This window comes from Mobula birostris, chromosome 14, assembly GCF_030028105.1.
Source record: "Mobula birostris isolate sMobBir1 chromosome 14, sMobBir1.hap1, whole genome shotgun sequence".
Taxonomy (NCBI): Eukaryota; Metazoa; Chordata; class Chondrichthyes; order Myliobatiformes; family Myliobatidae; genus Mobula; species Mobula birostris.
This window is the reverse complement of record NC_092383.1, coordinates 54748789-54764406: the sequence shown is the minus strand read 5'-3', so window position 1 is coordinate 54764406 and position 15618 is coordinate 54748789. Positions and strand designations below refer to the sequence as shown.

Sequence of the window (15618 nt, the reverse complement as noted above, 5' to 3'; positions counted from 1 at the left end):
GGATGCCTTAAAAACATTGACCATTTAACTAACACTATGTGGCTGCTCTGTGTACCACTCCACAGGACGTTCTGCAATAATTCTCTAAGGTTGCCCACAACTCCCAAAGCCTAGACATCAACCATCTTGGAGGCAAGGAAATTGAGTATGTGGTACATAATATCAGAGAAGAAAATGCTGTTGATGTAACCCTGGTGACTCCTGGAGTCGATCCACCAGATCCTATTAATCTTGTCCCAGAAAGTAGCATTACAGTTGAACAAGGTGGTGAAGGTGGGGTGTTATTTTGCAGTTCCACAAGATGTTGGTGCGACATTTGGAGTATTGTGTTCACAATCATGTTCTAGTTCATGTGCTAGTTATGATGGTGCATGACTTGAAGGTTGTAGTGTTTTTATTTTTATATATAATAGAGGACATTAGTTCTGGAAAGTCACTAGGTTACATCTTGTAGATGATACACAGTGAAGCCATGATGAATGGTGGTATGGTGGTGCAGGAAGTAAACATTTATACTTGTGGATGGCATCCCAAACAAGCAGACGATTCACCCTGGACTACTCTTCTGGCACGTGAGTATTATTCCACTGCACATTAGACATGCTGCATAAATGTTAACTAAGCTTTGGGGAATCAGGACCTAGATCAGTGCAGAATACATCACCTCTAATCTAGAATTGGAGGCTGGTCCATTTAAACTTCTAGTCAATGGCAGTGTCTAGGATATTGAACATAAACGACTACAGCACAGGAACAGGCCCTTCAGCCCTCAATGTTGTGCAAAGCAGCTAAAAAAATCAAAAACCTCAAAAAACTAATCCCTCCTGCCTACACAATGTCCATATCCCTTCATCTTCCTCAGTTCCATGTGTTTATCCAAAGGTCTCTTAAGAGCCTCTAATGTATTTGCCTCTACCACCAGACCAGGCAGCACATTCAAGGCATCCAGCACTCTGAGTAAAAAACTTGCCCCTCACATCCCCCTTGAACCTACCTCCTCTCACCTTCAATGCATGCCCTCTGGTGTTAGACATTCCAACCCTGGGAAAAAGATACTCCCTGTCTACTTTATCTATGCCTCTCATAATCTTAGAAACCTTTATCAGATCCCCTCAGCTTCTGCCACTCCAGAGAAAACAACCCAAGTTTGTCCATTCTCTCATGATAACACATGCCCACTAAACTAAATAGCATCCTAGTAAACCTCGTCTGCACCCTCCCCAAAGCTTCTACATCCTTCCTATAGCGGGGCGACCAGAACTGTGTGCCATACTCCACATGTGACCTATAAAGTTGCAACATAACCTCCTGACTTTTGAATTCAATGCCTCAACTAATAAAAGCAAGCAGTCCATAAACAAGAGAAATCTGCAGATGCCAGAAATCAAAGCAACAGCCACAGAATGCTGGTGGAACTCAGCAGGCCACGCAGCAACTGTGGAAAAGAGTAAACAGTTGATGTTCTGGGACAAAACTATTCATCAGGACTGGAAAAAAGAGATTAGAGAAAGAGAAAGAGGTGGAGGGAGGAGAGGAAGAAATACAAGGTAGTAGTTGATAGGTGAAACCGGGGGAGGGGGAAAAGTGAAGTAAGAGCTGGGAAGTCAATTGGTTGTAGAGATAAAGGACTGGAGAAGGGGGAATCTGATAGGAGAGGGAAAAAGACCATGGAAGAAAGGGAAGGGGGAAGAGCACCAGAGGAAGGTGATGGGCAGGTTAAGAAGATAAGATGAGAGAGGGGAACAGGAATGGTGAATGGTGAAGGAGTGGGCAATTACCAGAAGTTCGAGAAATCGGTGTTCATGCCATCAGGTTGGAGGCTACCCAGGTGGAATATAAGGTGTTGCTCCTCCGACCTGAGGGTGGCCTCATCACAACAGTAGAGGAGGCCATGGACTGGCATGTCGGAATGGGAATGGGAAGTCAAATTGAAGTGGGTGACCACCAGGATACCCCACTTTTTCTGGTGGACAGAGTGTAGGTGCTCAGTGAAGCGGTCTCCCAATCTACATCGGGTCTCACCGATACGTAGGAGGACACACCGGGAGCACCAGATCCAGTAGATTAGCCCAACAGACTCCAGGTGAAGTGTCACTTCACCTGGATCCAGATCTCCACTGGAGCAACAGTGTCTCAGCTTGTGCAGGTTGAGTGTGGTTGGATGTGGAGCACTTGCCAGCATGTTACAGGTGCTGACATCTTAAGACCATAAGATATGGGAGCAGAATAGGGCCATTCGGCCCTATCAAGTCTGCTCCGCCATTCCATCATGGCTGATCCAATTTTCTTCTCAGCCCAAATCTCCTGCCTTCTCCCTGTATCCCTTCATGCCCTAACCAGTCAAAATTCTATCGACCTCTGCCTTCAACAGACATAAAGGCTTGGCCTCCACAGCTGTCTGGGGCAAAGTATTCCACAGATTTACCACCTTTGGTGACTTCCTTGTTCCAAAAGCCCATTGACACTCTTCCAGCATCAGGAATTCATTGGTGTTGTAGTCTGCCATGAATCGGACTGCACCACTACCAGCTCCATCGCCAGAGCTCCCCAACTCACAAGATTCACTCTCTGACAGTTATCTCCTCTCTGCATTCAGCTATCTCCTCCTGGGTAGTCGCTCTCTGCTCCTGTGTGTCTTCCTAGAAATGCAGATTTTGACTGGTGCCTCAGTGGATGCTGAAACTTGCCCCACTGGCCATTGCACTGTTGATCTGTACAAGTCACTGGCATTAGTCTGGGCACCAAATCCATTCTGGCAGTAATGTGTCCCTGGCTCTGTTGAAGGGCCTTTGAGGAGCTCGTCACTTCCAAATGTCTTGACATCTCTCACAGATTGCTCAAATAGTCAGTGCCCATACTTCGCTTCTTTCTTCATTGTTACCTCACCCATCATATCATCTCTATGTCTGCTGTGCGTGTGCACATACGTATATGTATGCACATACATATGTGCTTAGGATTTAACAGTGAAGACAAGTTCAGGACAAGGCTGCATCTGCCAGTTTGGTTTTGTTAAGTTACACAACTAATTGTGTCTACATGAGAAAGATCATGGAATCTTTTGCAGCAATCCTTCCAGATCAGTGGAGACTAGCCTCTGGCACTTATTTCCCAGCTGTCCTCCGCCTAGCTTCTTACCACTTCAGCTCAGCTCCTGGAACTCTCCCGGCATTCCTTCGAGTTCCCTCTCAAACTCATCCACCAAGATACTGAGGTTACTATCTGTAAACCTGGGGGACAATCCTCCGCTCAGGTCAGACTCCTTTGCAGCTCATGCTGCAGACAGAGACAGAGCTACATCCATCGATGAGCTGCTTCAGTGGGAAGGTACTGTCTAAGAGGCAGGCCTCTGACTTCGGTTGGCAGAGGATGAGATGCATAACTGCACAGTACTTCAAAAGCTCATAAGTAGTTAACAAAAAAGAAAGCTCTGCCTGTTGAAAATACAAATGCTAGAGTCAGTTATCAAAGATGTGATAACAGCACATTTGGAAAGCGGTGAAATCATCAGAGGAAGTCAGCATGGATTTGTGAAAGGAAAATCATGTCTGACGAATCACACAGAATTTTTTGAGGATGTAACTAGTAGAGTGGATAGGGGAGAACCAGCGGATGTGGTATATTTGGATTTTCAAAAGGCTTTTGACAAGGTCCCACACAGGAGATTAGTGTGCAAACTTAAAGCACACGGTATTGGGGGTAAGGTAGTGATGTGGATAGAGAATTGGTTGGCAGACAGGAAGCAAAGAGTGGGAATAAACGGGACCTTTTCAGAATGGCAGGCGGTGACTAGTGGGGTACCGCAAGGCTCAGTGCTGGGACCCCAGTTGTTTACAATATATATTAATGACTTGGATGAGGGAATTAAATGCAGCATCTCCAAGTTTGCGGATGACACAAAGCTGGGCGGCAGCGTTAGCTGTGAAGAGAATGCTAAGAGGATGCAGGGTGACTTGGATAGATTAGGTGAGTGGGCAAATTCATGGCAGATGCAAATTAATGTGGATAAATGTGAGGTTATCCACTTTGGTGGCAAGAACAGGAAAATAAGTATTATCTGAATGGTGGCCGATTAGGAAAGGGGGAGGTGCAACAAGACCTGGATGTCATTGTACACCAGTCATTGAAAGTGGGCATGCAGGTACAGCAGGTGGTGAAAAAGGCAAATGGTATGCTGGCATTCATAGCAAGAGGATTCGAGTACAGGAGCAGGGAGGTACTACTGCAGTTGTACAAGGCCTTGGTGAGACCACACCTGGAGTATTGTGTGCAGTTTTGGTCCCCTAATCTGAGGAAAGACATCCTTGCCATAGAGGGAGTACAAAGAAGGTTCACCAGATTGATTCCTGGAATGGCAGGACTTTCATATGATGAAAGACTGGATCGGCTAGGCTTATACTCTCTGGAATTTAGGAGACTGAGGAGGGATCTTATTGAAACGTATAAAATTCTAAAGGCATTGGACAGGCTAGATGTAGGAAGATTGTTCCCGATGTTGGGGAAGTCCAGAATGAGGGGTCACAGTTTGAGGATAAAGGGGAAGTCTTTTAGGACCAAGGTGAGGAAAAACTTCTTCACACAGAGAGTGGTGAATCTGTGGAATTCTCTGCCACAGGAAACATTTGAGGCCAGTTCATTGGCTATATTTAAGAGGGAGTTAGATATGGTCCTTGTGACTAAAGGGATCAGGAGGTATGGAGAGAAGGGAGGTACAGGGTTCTGAGTTGGATGATCAGCCATGATCGTACTGAATGGAGGTGCAGGCTCGAAGGGCCGAATGGTCTACTCCTGCACCTATTTTCTATGTTTCTATGTTTCTATTTTTATAAATATCTCAATTGAAAACCAAGCCTCAGAAGCATACTGTAGGTGTTGACAGGTACTGGTTACCAACACCACCCTAGTTTGAACCAGCCTAGTTAAGGGCAGAGGAATTCCTACCCCCATGATTCTATGATGCAATTTTAACTTTGAAACTGAGTTATTTTTGAATATAATATTGTAAAATATTGCATATAGCTTGAGCTTTTTGAATAATGTCACAGGAACTAATTATTATGCTTCTTTAATCATACTTGGTTCTTAATATGATCTGCAGTGTCACAATAGGTCTGTTGTATCTTATAAAACACAAGCTCAGTGAGAAAGAATTTAATAATTGCAAGCACGACCTGTTCATTTTGAGGGTTGATTAAAGTAAGTTCAATTATTCATGATGTCTGCAAATCCTCTTGCATTCAAACGTTGCACATTGTTTGGGGTTGAGATTAAGTCTAAGGAGCTCTGTCTGTGTTTTGTACTCGGCTCCAATGGAGGGGCTGATGAGATGGAGTTAGCTCAAAGGAAGCTGAGGGTGACCCCACCACTTGGAAGGGGTCTGATTCGTTTAAACATAGCAAAGGCCAAGATGCAGCTGGGAAGATTAAATAGTGTACTTGTTGGACTTTACAGTGCAAGTATAACTACATGACAGACCCTGGTGTGCCGTGAACCAGGGATATTCTGCAGTTCCCTGGGCTGGGTGCATCTACTTGCAACAGAGACACAGATGCTACTCTTTGTTGACAAGGTATCTATAAATACATGTAGTCTATCGCACATAATCTCTTGGTACCTCTGCCCTATATCTTGTAATGCATTGCTGTGACACACCAGCAAGCAATCCTTTAGCCTGCTGTAGCCAATCATGGTTCAGGCTAAATCTGGACAAATTTAATTTACATTTTTAGGCATTCAGATCACGAGTGTGATTTAAATTGACTGAGAAGAAAAAAAAAGTTCTAAATTATTTTTTGAAGAGCCAAGAATGTGTTCAATACGAAAGAACTTAAAGAAGACTGACTTTATTTGACGGCAATGCACAAGCAGCAAATAAAAAGTGTCCGGACCAACAAGGTAAGAGTTTTCCAGCAACTCTCGAGTGGAGAAACATTCCCACTTCTGTGGAGGTGTTGGGCCACATGGTTCTCTCTCCTCAACACTCAGTGAGTAATAGAAGCAGTATAATCAATCACAGTCAAGTGTCTTTGGCAGAGAGCAATGAGTACTTAAGCAGTGAAATGAACAGACGGTCAATGGCAGGTTGTTAACAGCTAACACAATTGATTTTTGTTTTTAAACCTCTTTAATACGACTGTTTCATGAAATAGCCAGTTGTTGATGTGAATGCTAAATCCGAGCTTTGCATCCCAGGATTCTGACCTGGATTGATTGCTCTTTATTTTCCTGCTTGAGGATATATTTTGACTTTTGAAAACAGATCTGGATTGACATGGTTTGGTCCATTAGGAGTCATTACTTTACATACCCTTACATACCCTAACCATCTGTGGTAAACTAGACATGTTCCTATGCAGGGTCAAATGGCTGAGATGTAAGACAGATAAGGTCAAATGACTTAGGCAATTGAGCCCATCAAGTCTGCTTCTCCGTTCATTATGCACCTTCTGAATGTTTATTTCTACTCTTTTATGCTTCTGCCTAGACTAAATATTCTGTCAACTGTAACAAAACAAGTTCTCAAAGGTGAAAAGTTTAAGGAGAAACGTCTTCACCCAGAGGGTCGCGAGAGTGCGGAATGAGCTGCCAGTACAAGTGGTTCATGTTAATTCGATGTACAATACATGGATAGTAGGGGTATGGAGGAATATGGTCCCAGTGCAGGCCAATGGGAGTAGGCAATTCAAATGGTTTCATCATGGACTAGATGGGCAAAAGGGCCTATTTCTGTACTGTACTTTTCTATGACTCAATGACAGTATTTGATTAAGGGCCAAAGGATAATCCTATCCCATGAACTATGTCAGTGTAAATCATGTTTTCAGAATATGAGAAAAGGGGAAAAGAAACATGTCACCTTCGTAATAGACATGACAACAATTGACATATTTCTCTTTTTTAATCTTTATTTAAGAATCCTTTTACTGATGCCAACCTTAGGTGCTGTCTATGTGGAGTTTGCATGTTCTCCTATGATTGCATGAGTCACTTCACACATCCTAAACACATGCTGGTTGGTTAATTAAAAACCAGCGAGAGATTTGGGGCAATGTGAGAATAGATGAGACCAGAAAATATGCAAGGAAATGAGACTTATGGGAATGCTTACTCTATGTGTTGAACACCTTCTTTCTACGTCACAATGAAGTATAAGAAATTAAACTCTGTGATAACATTTCCATGTGTGTTGAAGAATGATTTGACGGTAATATCTTTGTTCTTAATAATAAGTCAAGATGAAACATGGAATCCTTTTTATCCTGTGTCACCCACTCAACCTTGCCATGAGCAACACATACAGAATGCTGGAGGAACTCAGCAAGTCATGGAAAATAATAAAGAATTGATGTTTCTGGCTGAGACCCTTGATCAGGACATCTGAAGAATGGTCTCGACCTGAAACGTCAGCGGTTTATTCTGCCCGACAGCTGAGTCTCCAGAATCTGCAAAATCTTTTGTGTTTATGACCTCACCATGAAGATACTTTTCAGGTAATAAAGATACTGTGATATCTCCAACGGCACAGGTTCACTTGCGTATCCTGATTTGCTTTGGTTCATTTTGTCTGAGTGTGGCCCTGGCTGCTTCACCCACTACTTCTCTTGCTCCATGTATGAAATGAAATAGATATCCTGCAATTAGAGGGTGGGGGGTCAGGGGGAGGAAAATGAAGCTGAAAGTACCACTCTGACCTCCAGTAGACAAGTTCACAACCGTCTGTCGCATTCACCAACACAGTTTCACGGGTAGCTGCACAGCCTGAGCCCACCAAACCTCCGCTGGGCTATGTTACTGGATTCTTTGAGTTGGTGGTAGCTTCTCAACACAGATCACGGAACAGCACAGCACAGGGACTGGCCCTTCAGCCTAAGATATTGTGCCAAACTAATCAAACTAACTAATTAAACTATCTTCCTCTCTTTATCACTACGTATTTAACTTTTATATACTGTATATTATTATTGTAATTTTAGTTTATTATTATGTATTACAATGTACATAATTGCACTACAACAAATATCACATCATATGCCAGTGATACTAAACCTGATTCTGATTCTGAATTAGTAATTGATCACCTAAGTAAACCGATCCCTTCTCCCGACACTGTGTCCATATCTCTGCACATTCATGAGCCTTTTCATTGCCTCTGTCCTATCTGCCTCTCGTGTCAGAGCATCCCAGGCACCCACCGCTCTGATTTGTAAGTACAAGTCAACATTCTTCTCAGGTGAGGTTGGAATGAGGAGCTCGCTATCACATAAAACTGATGTGAATAGCAGAAACGTGCTTAAGATAAACTTAAATAAAACGATATTGCGCGGAATAGATGGAGTTAGATGAAGACATTTGGGTGCAGCAACAAAATCAGCATGAATTAGTCAGGTGTCCTATTTCTTTGCTGAAAGTCTGTGTGATAGATGACTCACCCCCATGCTTTAGGACGAGACATGACAATTTGCAATGATGTGGGCTCCTGCTGCCTCATTTACTTAGGGAGACAGGTAACCACAGGAAACATTTATAGGCAGTGTGGGTAAATACGATTTTTTCATTCTTAGCTGTCCTTTGACATTAAGTAAACATTATACGATATTTGCAAATTTTTTTGATAGTGTTTCACAGAAGGAAACAAATTACAGTAAAGCTAACCTGATACAAAAATAGTTAATTTTTATTCAGTATTTCAATAGAAATAATGGTCAGTTCCTGCACTCTCTCTGGGAGTACAAATGATGCACTTCTGAGTAAGTGGTCTTAAATGCATTCATTAGCATTGAAAGTGAACTCAGCAGCTTCCTTTTTCATGTGGTGTCAGGGAGCCAAACTGAAAACCAGAGTGGTGCGCCTGCTGCTCAGTAATAAGAAGTTTGACATATTCTTGCACTGTGGGTTAGGACATTGCTCATCTCTGATTAAATGTACCCGTATTGCGATGACCCACAAAGTACTCTGGCATGAGACAGGCCCCCGCTCTGGTTCAAGTGCACCCTCCTGATTTTCTGCTTATGTTGATGACTTTAATTTAGGATGGCAAGGCAAGCGAGTAGGTAGAACAAAATAATTCATGTCCTCCTGTTAGATAACCTTTCCTGCCAACAGAATTATTGATAACCTATTATTTTTAGACATGTTTGTGTGAGACCTCATCATTGTGGTGGCATGAAAATTCTTGAAGTGGTTATTATAAATGCCAAGTAAAGCACACAATTTCTTGAGGGACAAAGGGTCGCTTTTATTTTTGAAATTATCAACAATTTCAAGTAAACTTTTTATCATTTTACCAATCCATTCTCAGACACTGAATATTCAGTTGCAAACCAACTAGTTGCCTTAATTCTTTAGAATCTCCTGTAGGTTTCTGCAAATAAAACAAAGTGAGGTGTTCTATGTTTAATGAAACCTGTAGTACATTTTATTGAACTCCAAAACCTAAAACACAAAAGCATGCGAAGGGCCTGTATTGTGCTATAGGTTTTCTATGTTTCTAGAAAACCTTATGTGACAACGTTCGTCACTTCTAACCAGCCTCTTAAAATGAAACCCTAATTCAATGTTGGTGGTTGTGAATTATGTACCTTTCTCCCAAATATGTTACCTCACACAGGACCCTACCCCTGCCCCCAGAATTCACTAAAATTGGCATTCTGAGCCTGTCTGGCGTTCAGACGAGCCACCCGGCTCAGGTCCTGTGTCCCATGGGTTCAGGAACAGCAGCTGCCTGTGGCTCATCCAGGGGTGTGTTGACATGCTCATGGTCATGTCGTGATAGCAGGGGCATGCTAACAGAATCCTCCAGATCTTGGTGGGCCCCTTTAAGGTGATCTACCGAAATACTTTCAGGTTTACCCCTCTTATCTATGATAAAAGGCTTTTCCCCCCTTCTAAAACGTAGACTGGGCCATCATAAGAGGGCCTAAGGGGATGTTGGTGTAATTCATGGCAGACGAAAACAAACAAGGCAGAATGTAGGCCAACAGGAACCCAAGTGTGCTGTACGCCATGATGGGAGACAGGAATAGGTGCAAAGGAATTGAATTTACTGAGGAGCGTGGAATGCTATTGAGAGGCCAACCAGGCAGTCGTGGTGTCAGGAATGAAATCACCTGGCACTTGTAACAGTTGTCCGTATGCCAAGTCAGCCAAGGATGACTGTAGGACCTCCTTTGGAGCAGTTCTGAGCCCCAGCTGAACCCAAGGGAGATGATCATGCCAACACTCATTGGTCAGGGAAGCCCTCAGAGCAGCCTTTAAGGAGCAGTGAAACCACTCATTAAGGACATTGGACTGCGGATGATATGCTGTGAGTGATGTAGCTTATCGCTGAGGTTCTAGGCCATCACAGCCCAGAGGTTTGATATGAATTGGGGACTTAGTCAGAGGAATTATCAGACGTAATGCCAAACCGAGCAACCCAGGTGCTGATGAACGCCCGAGCCACATCTGCGGCCATCGTTGTTGCTAGAGGGACGACCTCTGGCCACCTGGTGGTACAGTCCACCATGGTAAGAAGGAGCATAAAACCACAGTAGGGGGAGAAGAGGTTGAAAAAAGTCCACATTGACATCGCTCAGGGACCTCAAAAGGTGCAATAGCACCTGAACATGACGGCCCTCCACACAGGCTGCCGTCCAATCACACACGGCCGAACAAACTTTAGTGCAAACAGTTTCTGTGCGACCTTCCAGCCTGGATGTGAGAGAGCATATATGGAGTCGGAAACAGTCCGTCTCCAGTTCGTGAGGGGCGAGGGCGACCGTTTCAGACATTGCACAGGAGGGAAACCCCAGCTTCCCCGAACTTAATGCCAGCCAGCCGCAGGCCCATGATTGCTGTTCAGCAAGCCTGGACTTCTGGGTCAGTAACTCGGTCAGCTGCCATGCTGGCAGAGTCAACTCCTATATGCACGGCCTCAGTGGCTGGCTGTGAGAGGCAATCGGTCACGGCAGTATTTTTCCCCTTGGTATTTGTATATCAGTTGTGACTCTGATATATAGGCCAGGTGGCATTGCTGCATGCAGACCAAGGGTCTGATACTTTGCCATCGTCTGCACAAATGCTGTGAAAAGGTGACCATCGAGAAGAAAACAAAAATGGTGGATAACTAGATAGAGATTGAGAAGATCACGGTCAAACGTGCTGTACTTCCTTTTGGGGGGAACCAAGCCTCCAGCTGAAGAAGGCAAGTGGCTGCCTTAAGCCTCCAAACAACCGTTCATGCACAGCACCCACAGCATAGTCTGAGGTGTCAGTAGTAATGGCTACCGGTGTGTGGGAGAGCGGGTGCACCAGTAGGGACACGTCAGAAAGAGCTCGTTTGTATCATCAAATGCCCTGGTCATGTCTGCTAACCAGTCCAACACTTGATTAGGCCAATTGTATTTAATTGCGCTATACAGGGGGAAGCGTAAGTTCAGCAGCTCGCAGAATGAAGCGGTGGTTGAAATTCGCCATGCCTAAAAACTCCTGCAGTTTTTTTTTGTAGTGTAGGGCGGCGGGAAATCCATAATAGTGGCTATTTTTGATGGGAGGGGTTTCACACCTTCTGAAGAGATGCGATGGCCAATGGTTCACAAACCATACTGGCATTTAGCAGAGTTAATAATCAACCTGAGTTGGTTTAAGTGCTGAGAAAGTGTGCAGAGACGAGATACATGTTCAGATTTGGACGCACTGGCGACAAACATGTCATCCAGGTAAACAAAAAGAAAATCTAAGTCTTTTAATACAGAGTCCATCAGGCATTGGGAAGTCTGTGCACGCACTGTTGAAGCTGAAAGGCGGTCGGCACTTCCTAGCGTTCGCTCCAAAGTGAGTGTAGTAAAAGCACAGGCCCGGCGTCATCTGTTTCATAGCCGCCGGCGTCCTTGTGTTTGGGGCCTTGCTGACGGGACTTCTTGAGATAGAGAAAGGAGGAAGAATAGGACTTAGACTCTGATAGTCCAAAAGCTTGTAAAAGGTGAGTTTATTTATCATGTTCAGGTGGGTGTTCAAGCAGACTCGCCACTCTCGCAGTCATGGAATTACTGAGCGACCCTACCACGTAGTAGACTTTAGTGTTGTCAGCAGAGATTTCTCACAGGGTGAACTTGGCTTCAGCTTGTACAAACCAAATGACAACATTTTTGCTCCCGAAACTTCAGCAGTTTCAAAGTGACTACGTTGGCCGACCTGTTCAATAACTCTGGAATCGTCCTGGAGCATCAGGGTCACCAATGTGGGTGTCCGCAAATAAAACAAAATGAAGTGTTTTATGTTTACCGTAACACATTTTATTGAATTCCTAAACCTACACAACAAAAGCACATTAAAAACTTTTACATAATATTGTCATCACGTCAGGGCAGCTTCATAAAGCAAAACCCCAACTCAATGTCGGTTGTTGTGAATTATGTTCATTTCTCCCAATGATGTTACCCTACATTTAAGGCAGCAAAATAAGCTGAGAAAATATAAATTTGGCAATGGTGTAACTTAACCTTGTGTGGGCATGTGGCCAAATGGTTAAGGCATTTGACTAGCAACCTGAAGGTCGTGAGTTCGAGCCCCAGCCGAGGCAGTGTGTTGTGTCCTCGAGCAAGGCACATAACCACACATTGCTCTGTGACAACACCGGTGCCAAGCTGCATCGGCGCTTGTCCTTCCCTTGGATAACACTGGTGTCGTGGAGAGGGGAGAATTGCAGCATGGGCAACTGCCGGTCTTCCATACAACCTTGCCCAGGCCCGCGCCCTGGAGAGTGAAGACTTTCCAGGCACAGAATCATGGTCTCGCAAGACTAACGGATGTCTTAATAATAATGAGAATAACTTAACATAACTCAGTAAAGGTTGCAAGTTTATTTTCAAAAGACTCATTTTTAAATATTTTAGTTAGTCCTGACGAAGGGTCTCGGCCCGAAATGTTATCTGTACCTCTTCCTATAGATGCTGCCTGGCCTGCTGCATTCACCAGTAACTTTTATGTGTGTTGCTTGAAATTCTAGCATCTGCAGGTTTCCTCATGTTTGCATTTTTAAATATTTAATGCTTTAAAAGTTATACATTTATGTTATACATTTTAAAACTGAATTGAAATTATTAAGGGTACACAGAAATCACTGTTTTGTGAATTAAGATCGCTGGATTATTATACTGTACCAGTAATATAACCACAACATTACTACACTGCTGTGTTATTATGTTTTGAAGCTACAAAGAATGCTTTTGGCCAACACTGTATTGCCCAATAGCCAAAGGGAACAGTCTGCTAACTCCTCCTCATGTCTACGTACAACTTGATATTCCACACTGCACTTGCACTCTTAAAGGCAAAAGTTGAAGTGGAACTGGAGAACAGGCTGTCAGGCAGCTGACTCCTTTGTGGATCATTGTCACACTGAAGAGAAGGGTTTAATGCACACAGCATCTGGCCCCCAATGTTTCTCTAGGGGGAGTTGAGTTGGGTTGGTGGAGGGAATGAATGAGCTGCTCGCCATGTGGACAAAAGTGGATACAGGTGAGTGCTTGGCTTACGTTGCTTCACTTTGATGTTCATAACCTTTGACATTTTAGCATCCTTTAATTAAACCTTTATTTAAATATTGTTCTTAAATCTTTAATGGCTGGCAAGTTGTTTAAGACATTGTGGGCTCTCAGAATGCAGTGGCTTGGTCTAGTTGCCTCTTGGATCCTGCTCTGCCTCAGCATGTACCTGCTTGGCCCTCTACATCTGGTAAATAGGGTCAGGCAGGGGTGATCTGTGGAAAGCAGGACCAGTCGTGTAGCAGGCCAAGGATTCTGTTAAATGGTGCACATTGTGGTTTTCTGCTGACCAACTATATTTCCCAATATTGTTTTTTTGTTGCTGATCGATTACGTTTCCAACTCTAAATATTGCCATTGAGTTAAACTGATAAATTTAAGTTTATGTAATTGATTATCCTTTCTTTGTAACATACTGTGGTTCAGCTGTAAAAAGCTAATTTTCATGACATCCATACTCTTGTATTTAAATGTGACTTTCACATGACATCCTTGGTGCATTTTAGTGCCTGCTTTGACTAAATAGTTGAAAAATAAACAACAGATTAAAGGATCAGCAATAGTCACTTCTGTCAGGCCTGCAGAAGCAGGCACTTCCTTGTCTCCACCCAGCTGACAGGAATCACCTGCCGCTTGTTTCCAAATCAGCACCTGTGGCTGTTTCAACACAGCTGACATCCACAATCCTTGTTTGGGATTTAGAATGTATGTCTAGTGCACATTCTGGAACAGAGGGTGATGGTAATGCACTATTAAGCTGGATGCCAACCGCCGTAGAACAAGATACAGACAGACAGACAATCCTTGTTCACTCACACAAACCAGCTGCTCCTAGCCTCAGCATGTTAAGTATCTGTGTTCTCTTGTTTTCTGGCCCCTTCCCAATTGTTGTTTTGCAGTTTATTAGTAAAATACCATTTACTGTTAAATTATTTTCTGCTGCTCTGCTTTTGGGTTAAACCCCCTGGAATCCTCTTGACAACTGGTAAGATTGGTGTACTGGGGCAGCTGCTTGCCTGGTGCAGTGGTTCCAGCATTGTCAAGACAGTGGCATTTGTCCAGCTCCTCCAGCCCTGGAAAACTGAGGCTGGACCACCTTCAAGCTTTACCAACTATTCTTTGAGTTCTGTAATACAAAGACTGCTGCAGTTTGCTTCCTCGGGGTAACAAATGCACAGATGACCTATGTACATCATGAGAATACTGCTTTCTAAATAAGTTCATTGCTAATATATAATCTTTGAAAATGGCTGCTCATATGATTTCAGTCGAGATTTGTAATTCTCGGAGGATGGCGGTATGCATCAGGTCGGCCTGGTGCCTTTTGCTATCCTGTGTGCTTATGATGCCAGCACTACAGTTCGTAAGGAAGGAAGTGGTCTTTCTTTCTTTTTAAATCTTTTTATTGAATAAGTATACAAAAAGGTAAGCCATATAAGCACTAATACACTGTTAGAATATAATAAAATTACAGGAGATATTAATACAAACAATGTAATTTAAACATAACCTACTAAGGTAACATAATAGTATACTAATTTTTATATATATATATATCAATAGAGAAAAAGAAAAAAAAAACCTCCAAAAAAAAACCCACCGTGCAACTAACTAAAAGCAAAGCAAAGCAATGGGCTAACTTGGAACCAAGTAGAGTTAAAAAACTTAAAATCACGTCCTCAATCCCGACCTCCATTAAAAACAGTAAAAAGAAACAAGAAGGGTATATAAATATGGAGCAAAAAAAGAGGAGAAAAAAAATTACATTAAATGAAAATATTGAATAAAAGATCTCCAGGTCTGTTCAAATTTAAGTGAGGAATCATAAAGATTGCTTCTAATTTTCTCCAAATTTAAGCATAATATCGTCTGAGAAAACCAAAAAAAGGTAGTTGGAGCATTAAGCTCTTTCCAATGTTGTAAGATACATCTTTTCGCCATTAAAGTGAGAAATGCAATCATTCTACGGGCTGAAGGAGAAAGATTACTGGAAATTTTAGGTAGTCCAAAGATAGCAGTAATAGGGTGAGGAGAGTTATCTATATTTAATACCTTGGAAATAATATTAAAAATGTCTCTCCAAAAAGTTTCCAGA

The 15618-nt window shown here is 43.0% G+C and overlaps 1 protein-coding gene across 1 annotated transcript in view; it reads left to right on the top strand.

Moving 5' to 3' along the window:
- Window positions 1-518: 518 nt before the first annotated feature.
- LOC140209915 (alpha-1,3-mannosyl-glycoprotein 4-beta-N-acetylglucosaminyltransferase C-like) overlaps window positions 519-15618 on the top strand; it is a 163556-nt gene continuing 148456 nt past the window's right edge. Inside the window, exon 1 of the mRNA XM_072278583.1 lies at window positions 519-572. The gene's annotated coding sequence lies outside the window, so the exon portion shown is untranslated. The remainder of the gene's footprint in view (window positions 573-15618) is intronic.